The following is an 11,828-nucleotide window of genomic DNA, read 5'->3' as shown; positions in this document are numbered from 1 at the left end:
TATCCTAGGACACAAATAAAATCTCAATGAAATTATAAGAATTGATGTTAGGGAGCAGCTTCCCCAAGGGGAAGTTTTATTCAGTTGACTGGTGGTCATTGGTGAGAGGGAGTCCAGCACCCAAGTGGGCCTCCAGAAGCTAGCCAATGGTGCAAGAGGGGACTGCCTGCTGCTTGATCTTAGGACACATGTGATGTGGCCTGCCACTGTAGGGTGCTGCCACCACCAGGTGGCTGCTGTCAGTGTTGCCTTTGCTAATACTGATGACTGATGGACTTCCATACCCATTGCCAGGAGTGCTCATCTATGACTTTAACACAAACTTGCCCACCAGCCTGCCTGATCCCCAGAAGGACTAACTTGACCCTTGGTCCCAAGGATATATTGAGCAGCAGAGATTTTCACCCTGTCCTGCCATGTCCTCTGGGCTTCCATCCTCACTCAGGTCCCAAATACCCCACCCTTCCTGCTATAACAGATGTAGCCACAGGTCCCTCTGCTTCATTACCAAGAACTCATGCAACCAGGTTCTTGCATTGCAGAGGAGCCCAAGCCAAAGAAGGGATGAAGACCATGGGTCTGGTAAAGAACCACCACCCACACTTGAGATGTGTGGCAAAATCTATACAAACAATTCTCATCTCAAGGCACAGATGTAGACCCACACAAGTGAGAAAACTTACCAGCATGACTGGGATGGCTATAGGTGGAAATTTGCCTGGTCAGAAGAACTGAAAAGGCACCACCACAAACTCACCAAGAACCGTGCATTCCAGGGCCAGAAGTGTGACTTTGCATTCTCTAGGTTGGACCACCTCACCTTACATATGAAGAGGCATTTTTAAGTCTCAAACAGTAGATGTGACCCACACTGCCAGAAGAGAATTCAGTATTTTTTTTTTTTTTTTTTTTGTAGAGACAGAGTCTCACTGTACCGCCCTCGGGTAGAGTGCCGTGGCATCACACGGCTCACAGCAACCTCTAACTCTTGGGCTTATGCGATTCTCTTGCCTCAGCCTCCCGAGCAGCTGGGACTACAGGTGCCCGCCACAACGCCCGGCTATTTTTTTGTTGCAGTTTGGCTGGGGCTGGGTTTGAACCCGCCACCCTCGGCATATGGGGCCGGCGCCCTACTCACTGAGCCACAGGCGCCGCCAGAGAATTCAGTATTTTATACCCTTCACATTTTCCTCCCAAGAAGGTGGGGAAGAGCTCAGCTAAAAAGCATGACAATCATGGTCTAGTTCCCATCCGAGTCAACTTGTGAATGAATGATCAGGAAACATGAAGAAGCAAAAATCAAAGATTATATAGGGTCTGTGAATGGATCATGTATCATTCCAATGCTAAGTCCAGCTTGAATATTTCTGGACTTAACAAAATGCCAAAAAGGTGGTTGGAAGTTGTAGCTATCAGGATACAAATTAAATCTGTGAGTTGGGGAAAGGAAGACCAGAATTCCCTTAAATTGTATTTTGATGCAATATAAGCATAAAGATAACCTTGTATATATATATATATATATATATATATATATATATATATATATATGTATATATATATATATGGTTATATATATATATATATATATATATATATATATCCTGCTAAAACCATTATTGTGATACTAGAAGGAAAGAATGAAACTCAGGTAATTAAAATGTATTCTAAAAGATTAAAAATTCATGACGATTGGGCAGTGCCTATGGCTCAAAGGAGTAGGGTTCTGGCTTCATATACTGGAGGTGGTGGGTTCAAACCCAGCCCCGGCCAAAAACTGAAAGAAAAAAAAAATCATGACAATTGGTGAGTATTGGTTCTAAAGACTCCAAAGGAGGAAGCCAAACTTCTTGAACTGCTGCATACTTTAACAAGGAAAAATCTATTTATCATCTTCTGATCTACATTTATGACCTAAGTCAAATAAATACACATGGTTTACTTTAATGGTTTTATGCAGTCTGTTCCACATTGTGGTTTTAGATGTGCAATAATTTGTACAATGATTTATTCCCAAGTATGCCTAAAGCAGAATAAATTTCTTTCTTTTTCTGTTTGTTTTGTATACAGTTCCTTGCCTTAATAAATATGTAATATAAATTTAAGCAAACTTCTATTTTGTTTATCTGTAAACTACAAAGTAAAATGAACACTTTCTGGAGTTTGTATTTTGCAAACTCAACATAAGAATTAAGTTTTCAATGAACCTATAATATTTTATCTGAAAAAGAAAAAAAGAATTGAGATTATAATGTGTATCTGGACCACAAAGGAATAATGGTAGAACTCAATTCTAACAAAAACCTTCACTCCTACACAAAGTCATATAAACTACCCAATCTTATGCTGAAAGGAAGCTGTGTCAAGCAGGAAGTAAAGAAGGAAATCATTAGATGCCTTGAACACAATGTTGATGAAACCACAAGCTACCAAAACCTGTCAGATACTGCAAAAGAAGTCCTAAGGGTGGAAATTATTGTATTAGATAACCACATTAAAATAAATAGAAAAAGCATACATGAACCCCCTACTAAAGCACCTCAAAGAAATGGAACAGAAAGATCAATCCAATGCCAATCCAACAGACTAAAAGAATTAAACAAAATTAAAGAAGAAATAAATGTAATTAAAAAGTAAAGAATCATTTAGAAAATTTATGAAACAAAAAGTTGGTTATTCAAAAAGATAAATGATATAGACAAAACTTTGGCCAGATTATCTAGAAACTGAAATTTGCAATCTCTAATATCATGTAATGAAAACAGGGAAAATAACAAATACCACACAAATACAAAAGATCATCTCTGATTACTACAAGAAATTCTAAGCCTAGAAATTTGACATTATGGAAGAAATGGACCTATCCTGGAATCACACAACCTCCCTACACTTAACCAGGAAGAAATAAGTCTTTTGAACAGACCGATATCAAGTACTGAAATTGAAGAAACAATAAAAAAACTCCCAACAAATAAAAGCCTAGGTTCAGTCAGCTTCACACCAGAATTCTATCAGACCTTCAAAGAAGAGCCTGAGCCTATACTGAAGAAAGTGTGCTAAAACACTGTGAAGAAAGGAAGCCTCCCCAAAATGTTTTATGAAACAAACATTGCCCTGATACTAAAATCAGGAAAGGACACTAACAAAAAGGAAAACTACAGACCAATTTCAATAATAAGTATAGATGCAAAAATAGTCAATAAAATTTAGGCAAATATGGGCAGTGCCTGTGGCTCAGTGGGTGGGGCGCCAACCCCATATATCAAGGGTGGCAAGCTTGAATGCTGCCCCTGCCAAACTGCAACAACAACAAAAAAAAATAGCCGGTCATTGTGGCGGGTGCCTGTGTTCCCAGCTACTCAGGAAGCTGAGGCAAGAAAATTGCCTAGGCCCAAGAGCTGGAGATTGATGTGAGCTGTGACACCATGGCACTCTGTCAAGGGCATAGTGAGACTCTCAAAAAAAATTTTTTTTTTCAGGAAAATAGAATAAAGCTACATATAAAACATATAAAAAATTTTTGCAAAAAAAAATTTGCATCAGATATATAGTACAGATTCAATTCAATTCTCTTTAAAACACCAACAGCATAATTTAAAGAACTCAAAAAAAATTGTTCTTTGTTTAGGTTGAACCCCAAAACACCCATATAGACAAGGTGACCCTTTGAAAACAAATTTGAAGGCACTAACCTAGCAGATTTCACTTATAATTCCACAGTGATTAAAAAATCACGGTATTGGCACAAAAATAAAGACATAGAATTAAAAACTCAGAAATGAAAACCGCTTCTTATCATCATCTGATTGCCAATAAACAAAACAAAAATATACACTGGGGAAAATAATCCCTATTCAATAAATGGTGTTGGGTGATCTGGTTAACCACATGTAAAAGACTGAAACTAAACCCATACCTCTCACCCATGATAAAAATCGACTCACAATAGATAAAATATTTAAATCTAAAGTATGAGACAATAAAATTTCTAGAGAAAAGCATAGGAGGAACTCTAGATGATATCAGCCTGGGGAAGAATATTATAAAGAAGATGGTATCAGTAATGGAAACATCAACAAATATAAATACATGGGACCTAATTAAGCTAAAAAGCTACTGCACAAATAAGGACACAACAATTAAAGCAAAAAGACAACCATCAGAATGGGAAAAAATATTGTTACAAAACTGACAAAGCATTGACAAGTAAAATTCACAGATAATTCAAATTAATCAACAACAACAAAAAAGTATAAACAATTCCATTTAACCCTGGGCAAGATACATCAACAGAAGCTTCTCTGAAAAAGACAGGAAAATGGCCAAGAAACACATGAAAAGGTGCTCATCATCCCTAATGATCAAAAAAAAAAAAGAAAAATGCAAATCAAAGCCACCTTGAGATGTCACCTAACCCCAGTGGTAATAGCCCATATCACAAAATTTCAAAGCTCCAAATGTTGACGTGGTTGTGGAGAAAAGGGAACACTTTTACACTGCTGATGGGGTTTTAAACCAAAACAGCCTTTATGAAAAGTAGTAAGGAGAATCTTTAAAGAGCTAAATGTAGATATATTTCATCCTGCAACTTCAATCCTAGGTATCTACTCAGAAGATCATTTGCATTAGAATGTTTATTCAAGCTCAATTGGCAATTTCCAAGACATGAAAGCAACCCAAGTGCTCATTAACCCATGAATGGATTAATAAAAATTGGTATATGTATGTCATGGAATACTATTCAGCTATAAAAAGATGGTGACTTTACATTTTTTGTATTTACCTTGATGGAGCTAAAAAACATTTTTTAAAATATTTCAGGAATGGAAAAGCAAGTATGCAATGTAAAGCAATATAAATCTAATAAGCAAACAACTATATGTCTATATGAGAGAACAACAAAAGTATATTCAAGCAGGTGGGAGGAGGGATAAGGGAAGGGAGATTCAGGTAGGGTTCATAAATGTTAATTATGGAAATGTTTCCAAGGTGTGTGTTTCCCGTGACAAATGTGCATTGCCCACCCTTTTCTCCCCTTATCTTCATTGGTTTAAATCCTATTGTATCCGTAAATAATATTGCAACCCTTCCTTTTCCCTGATTGCCATTTGCCTGTATTATAAATATCCATCCCTCTACCTTGAGTCTTTTTAACCATTGAGGTAAGATGAATCTTTTGTAGGCAACAGCTACCTGCTCTGAGTTTCTGTATCTAGTCATCCACCCTGTGCCTCTTTAGAGGACAAATTTAAGCCTTTCACATTAATTGAGAGATTTAAAAGGTATGGTAGTGTTTTGGCCATTGTGGTTTTCAAAGGTCCAGAGCATATTTTTAATTTTTTCACCATTGTGGAAGTTAGGTTTTGTTTGATAAATTTGGGGTGAGTTAACTTTGGTTGTGTACCATTGTGCTGCTCATTGTGGAAAATGGGTCTGAGTATTTCCTGGAGAGGTGGTTTACTTATGGAAAATATCCTCAACATATGGATTTCAGTAAAGTATTTGATTTCTCCATCACAAATGAAACGCAGTTTAACTGGATACAGGATCCTGGGCTAAAGTTTATTTTGTTTTAGAAGACTGAAGTTCGATTAACATCCTCTTCTGGCTTGAAAAGTTTTGGCTAAATGATGTGCAGTCATTCTAATATTTCTTCCTTTGTAGGTAACACTTTTCTTATGTCTGTCTGCTTGCAGGATTTCCTCCTTCATATTAACTTTGGAAAAATTGATTATAACGTGTCTATGATATGCTTCATTTGGATAGAGTCATGCTGGGGTTCTGCAACTATGTACTGACTTTTGTATCTCTTTGAATACTTGGGAATTTCTCCTGCATAATATCTTGGAGTAGAGCATCTGTGCCTTTAAGACAATCCACTTCTCTTTCAGGAATTCCTATAAGTTAGATGTTTGATCTTTTGGAATGATCCTAAAATTCTCTCAGAAATGTTCTGTTCTTCTTTTCCATTTTCTGCCTCTTTGAATGCTTGGGATCATTCAAAAGCTCTGTCTTCAATTTCTAACATCTTTTCTTTTGTTGCTGAGGTATTCCACTCTGTCTTTTGAAGCTGCTGGAATATATTTTTTTTTAATTTTTCTTTATAGCTCTTTTCTCATTATGTCCATATCCTGGGTAACTGTCTTTGAATTTATTAATTTCTTGAGCCAACTTTTGAATTACTTTTTGGATTTTTATTTCCCTCTTTTCCTCCATTCTATTCATCTTATTTACCATTCATATTCTGAATTCTATTTCTTTCAATTCAGCCATTTGTCTATGAATAGCATTTTTTTTTAATTTTTTTATTAAATCATAACTGTATACAATGATATGATTATGGGGCATCATACACTCACTTCATAAACCATTTGACACATTTTTATCCCAGTGGTTAACATAGCCTTTCCGGCGTTATCTCAGTTACTGTGCCAAAACATTTATATTCTACATTTACCAAGTTTCGCAAATACCCCTGTAATATGCACCACAGGTGTGATCCCACCGATTCCCCTCCCTCTACCCACCCCCCCCTTTCCCACTTCCCCCTATTGTTAAGTTGTAGCTGGGTTATAGCTTTCATGTGAGAGTCCCAAATTAGTTTCATGGTAGGGCTGTGTACATTGGGTATTTTTTCTTCCATTCTTGGGATACTTTACTAAGAAGAATATGTTCCAGCTCCATCCATGTAAACATGAAAGAGGTAAAGTCTCCATCTTTCTTTAAGGCTGCATAGTATTCCATGGTATACATATACCACAATTTATTAATCCATTCATGGATCGATGGGCACTTGGGCTTTTTCCATGACTTAGCTATTATGAATTGGGCTGCAATAAACATTCTGGTACAAATATCTTTGTTATGTTGCGATTTTTGGTCTTCTGGGTATATGCCCAGCAGAGGAATTACAGGATTGAATGGCAGATCTATTATTAGATCTCTGAGTGTTCTCCATATATCTTTCCAAAAGGAATGTATTAATTTGCATTCCCACCAGCAGTGCAGAAGTGTTCCCTTTTCTCCGCATCCACGCCAACATCTCTGGTCTTGAGATTTTGTGATATAGGCTAGTCTCACTGGAGTTAGATGATATCTCAAAGTAGTTTGATTTGCATTTCTCTGATGATTAAAGATGATGAGCATTTTTTCATATGTCTGAAGGCCGCGCGCCTGTCTTCTTCAGAGAAGTTTCTCTTCAAATCCCTTGCCCAGCCTGCGATGGGATCCCTTGTTTTTTTCTTGCTGATGCGTTTGAGTTCTCTGTGGATTCTGGTTATTAAACCTTTGTCAGAGTTATACCCTGCAAATATCTTCTCCCATTCTGAGGGCTGTCTGCTTGCTCTGCTTACTGTGTTCTTAGCTGTGCAGAAGCTTTTTAGTTTGATCAAGTCCCAGTAGTGTATTTTTGAAGCTGCTTCAATTGCCCGGGGGGTTCTCCTAATGAAATACTCACCCAGACCAATTTCTTCAAGGGTTTTCCCTGCATTCTCCTCTAGTATTTTTATAGTTTCATGTCTTAAGTTTAAATCTTTAATCCAATGAGAGTCTACCTTAGTTAATGGTGAAAGGTGTGGGTCCAATTTCAGTCTTCTGCAGGTTGCCAGCCAGTTCACCCAGCACCATTTGTTAAATAGGGAATCTTTTCCCCACTGAATGTTTTTAATTGGCTTGTCAAAAATCAAATAGCGGTAAGTCGCTGGATTCATCTCTTGGTTCTCTATTCTATTCCAGATATCTACTTCTCTGTTTTTGTGCCAATACCATGCTGTTTTGATCACTATCGATTTGTAGTAAAGTCTGAGGTCTGGTAGTGTGATTCCTCCTGTTTTGTTTTTATTTCTGAGTAATGTCTTGGCTATTCGAGGTTTTTTCTGATTCTATATAAAACGAAGTATTGTTTTTTCAAGATCTTTAAAGTATGACAGTGGAGCTTTAATGGGGATTGAGTTGAAATTATATATTGCTTTGGGTAGTATGGACATTTTGATAATGTTGATTCTTCCTAGCCATGAGCATGGTATGTTTTTCCATTTGTTAACATTTTCAGCTATTTCTTTTCTTAGAGTTTCATAGTTCTCTTTATAGAGATCTTTCACGTCTTTTGATAGGTAAATTCCCAAATATTTCATCTTCTTTGGCACTACTGTGAATGGGATAGAGTCCTTAACTGCTTTTTCAATTTGACTGTTGTTGGTGTATATAAAGGCTACCGATTTATGAATGTTGATTTTGTAACCTGAGACGCTGCTGTATTCCTTGATCACTTCTAGGAGTTTTGTAGTAGAGTCCCTAGTGTTTTCCAGATACACAATCATATCATCTGCGAAGAGCGAGAGTTTGATCTCTTCTGACCCTATATGGATACCCTTGATCGCCTTTTCTTCCCTAATTGCGGTGGCTAAAACTTCCATTACAATGTTGAAAAGCAATGGAGACAATGGGCAGCCTTGTCTGGTTCCTGATCGGAATGGAAATGATTCCAATTTAACTCCATTCAATATGATATTGGCTGTGGGTTTGCTGTAGATAGCCTCTATCAGTTTAAGAAAAGTCCCTTCTAGACCAATTTTCTTGAGTGTTCTGATCATGAAGGGATGCTGGATATTATCAAAAGCTTTTTCTGCATCAATTGAGAGAATCATATGGTCTTTGTTTTTTAATTTGTTTATGTGCTGAATTACATTTATAGATTTACCTATATTGAACCAGCCTTGAGAACCTGGGATAAAACCAACTTGGTCATGATGTATAATTTGTTTGATGTGTTGTTGGATTCTGTTTGTTAGGATCTTGTTGAATATTTTTGCATCTATATTCATTAGTGATATTGGTCTATAATTTTCTTTTCTTGTTGGGTCTTTTCCTGGTTTGGGGATCAGGGTGATATTTGCTTCATAGAACGTGTTGGGTAGTCTTCCTTCTTTTTCTACCTTTTGGAACAGGTTGAGTAATATAGGTACTAATTCCTCTTTAAAGGTTTGGTAGAATTCTGACGTGAAACCATCTGGTCCCGGGCTTTTCTTTTTAGGGAGGTTTTGTATAGTTGATGCTATTTCTGAACTTGATATGGCTCTGTTCAACATTTCCACTTGATTCTGGTTAAGTCTTGGAAGGTGGCGTGCTTCCAAGTATCGGTCTATTTCCTTCAGATTTTCATATTTCTGAGAATAAAGTTTCTTGTAATATTCATTAAGGATTTTTTGGATTTCTGATGAGTCTGTGGTTATTTCGTCTTTGTTGTTTCTGATTGATGATATTAGAGATTTTACTCTTTTTTTCCTGATTAGGTTGGCCAGAGGTTTATCTATTTTATTGACCTTTTCAAAAAACCAGCTTTTTGATTTATTGATCTGTTGTATTATTCTTTTGTTTTCAATTTCATTTAATTCTGCTCTAATTTTGGTTATTTCTTTTCTTCTACTGGGTTTGGGGTTGGAATGTTCTTCCTTTTCCAGTTGCGTGAGATGTCCCATTAAGTTGTTAACTTCCTCTCTTTCCGTTCTCTTGAGGAAGGCTTGCAGTGCTATAAATTTCCCTCTTAGAACTGCCTTTGCAGTGTCCCAGAGGTTCTGATAGCTTGTGTCTTCATTGTCATTTTGTTCCAAAAAATTGGTGATTTCTTTCTTAATCTCATCTCTGACCCAGCTATCATTCAGCATAAGGTTATTTAACTTCCATGTTTTTGTAAGGGTATGCAGATTCCTGTTGTTACTCAATTCAAGTTTTATTCCATGATGGTCCGAGAAGATGCATGGAATAATTTCTATTCCTTTAAATTTACTGAGGGTAGACTTGTGACCTAAAATGTGATCAATTTTGGAGTAAGTTCCGTGGGCTGATGAGAAGTATGTGTATTCAGTTTTGTTGGGATGAAATGTTCTATAGATGTCTGCTAAATCTAAATATTGGATGGTTAGGTTTAAATCTAAGATTTCTTTGCTCAGCTTCTTTCTGGAGGATCGATCCAACACTGCCAAGGGAGTGTTGAAATCTCCAACGATTATGGAGCTGGAGGAAATCAAGTTACTCATGTCTGTTAGAGTTTCTCTTATAAATTGAGGTGCATTCTGGTTGGGTGCATAGATATTAATAATTGAGATCTCGTCATATTGAGTATTACCCTTAACAAATATGAACTGACCATTCTTGTCCTTCCTTACTTTTGATGGTTTAAAGCCTATTGTATCTGCAAATAAAATTGCAACACCTGCTTTTTTCTGATTACCATTTGCCTGAAATATGGATGACCATCCTTTTACCCTGAGTCTGTATTTGTCTTTTAAGTTGAGATGTGACTCTTGTATGCAACAAATATCTGGCTTGAGTTTTTGTATCCAGTCAGCTAACCTATGCCTCTTTAGAGGACAGTTTAAGCCATTCACATTGATGGAGAGTATTGATAAGTCTGGTGGAATTTTGGGTATCGAGTTTTTCAAAGGTCCAGTGGACATTTTTAATCCTTTCGCCAGTGTGGAAGTTGGAGTTTGATCCGAAGTTTCTGAGTGAGTTTACTTTTGTGGTATAGGATTGGGTTGGTCATTGTGGAGGATAGGTCTGAGAACATCCTGAAGAGCTGGTTTACTTATGGCAAATTTTTTCAACATATGAATGTCATTGAAGTATTTAATTTCTCCATCATAGATGAAAGTCAGTTTAGCTGGATACAAGATCCTGGGTTGAAAGTTTTTTTGCTTTAGAAGATTAAAAGTTGATGACCAGCCTCTTCTTGCTTGAAAAGTTTCAGCAGAGAGATCTGCAGTTATTCTAATATTCTTACCTTTGTACGTTATAGTTTTCTTTCGCCGGGCTGCTTTGAGAATCTTCTCTTTCATGTTAACTTTAGTGAAGCTAATTATGATATGTCTGGGAGATGGCTTATTGGGGTTGAATCGTGCTGGGGTTCTGAAGCTGTCTGCTATCTGAATTTCAGATTCTCTAGGCATGTCTGGAAAATTTTCTTTCATAATTTCATGTAGAAGGGCCTCTGTGTCCTTGGCAGCCACTTCATCATTCTCCAAAATTCCTATAACCCTTATGTTGTTTTTTTTTCGAATTATCTGAGAGCTCTCTGAGTGAGTGATCCGTTTTTGCTCTCCATTTCTTTTCCTCGTTGAGAGATTGGGAGCGTTCGAAGACTTTATCTTCAATGTCAGAAATCCTTTCTTCTGCTTGCTCCATTCTGTTACTGAGGGATTCTACTGTATTTTTCATATCTTTGAGGGCTGTAAGTTCTTGTTTCAGTGTGTCTAAGTCTTTGGTGGTTTTGTCTTTAAATTCGTTAAATTCTTGAGACAATTTTTGAATTTCTCCTCGAATTCCTAATTCCATTTTATTAATCTTGTCTGCAAACCAAATTCTGAATTCAACTTCTGACATCTCAGCCAGTTGTTTATGAATGGGATCTTCAATCACATCTGCCGTATCTTTTGTTGGGGGGGTTGGTCTATTCTGGTTATTCATGTTACCAGAGTTTTTCCGCTGATTCCGCCCCATGGTTTACTCCCTTTGGTTTTTCCCCTGGGGTTTTATCGAGGGCCCGTACAGTGTTGTGGCCTGAGAAACTGGAGCCCTGTCTGGTGTGGTGGAGCAAAGTGGTTCTGTCTTGTTTTCAGCTGGTTTCTGTTCGATCCTATTGCAACTTCTACTCTGGTTTGAAGTCTCAGCTGTGTGGAAAAATCAGCAATTAAGTCACCCCGCCTGCCCACCTCTGACACCAGTTGGAAAAGGAGAATCAAACCTTCCTACAATCGCACACCCAGGGCACCGCCTGAAGAGTCCTCAGTCTATTATCCCAGTTCAAAAGGTCCGAATCAACTGTCTCAATC

Source organism: Nycticebus coucang, chromosome X, assembly GCF_027406575.1.
Source record: "Nycticebus coucang isolate mNycCou1 chromosome X, mNycCou1.pri, whole genome shotgun sequence".
Lineage (NCBI taxonomy): Eukaryota > Metazoa > Chordata > Mammalia > Primates > Lorisidae > Nycticebus > Nycticebus coucang.
Note: the sequence above shows the minus strand (reverse complement) of the source record.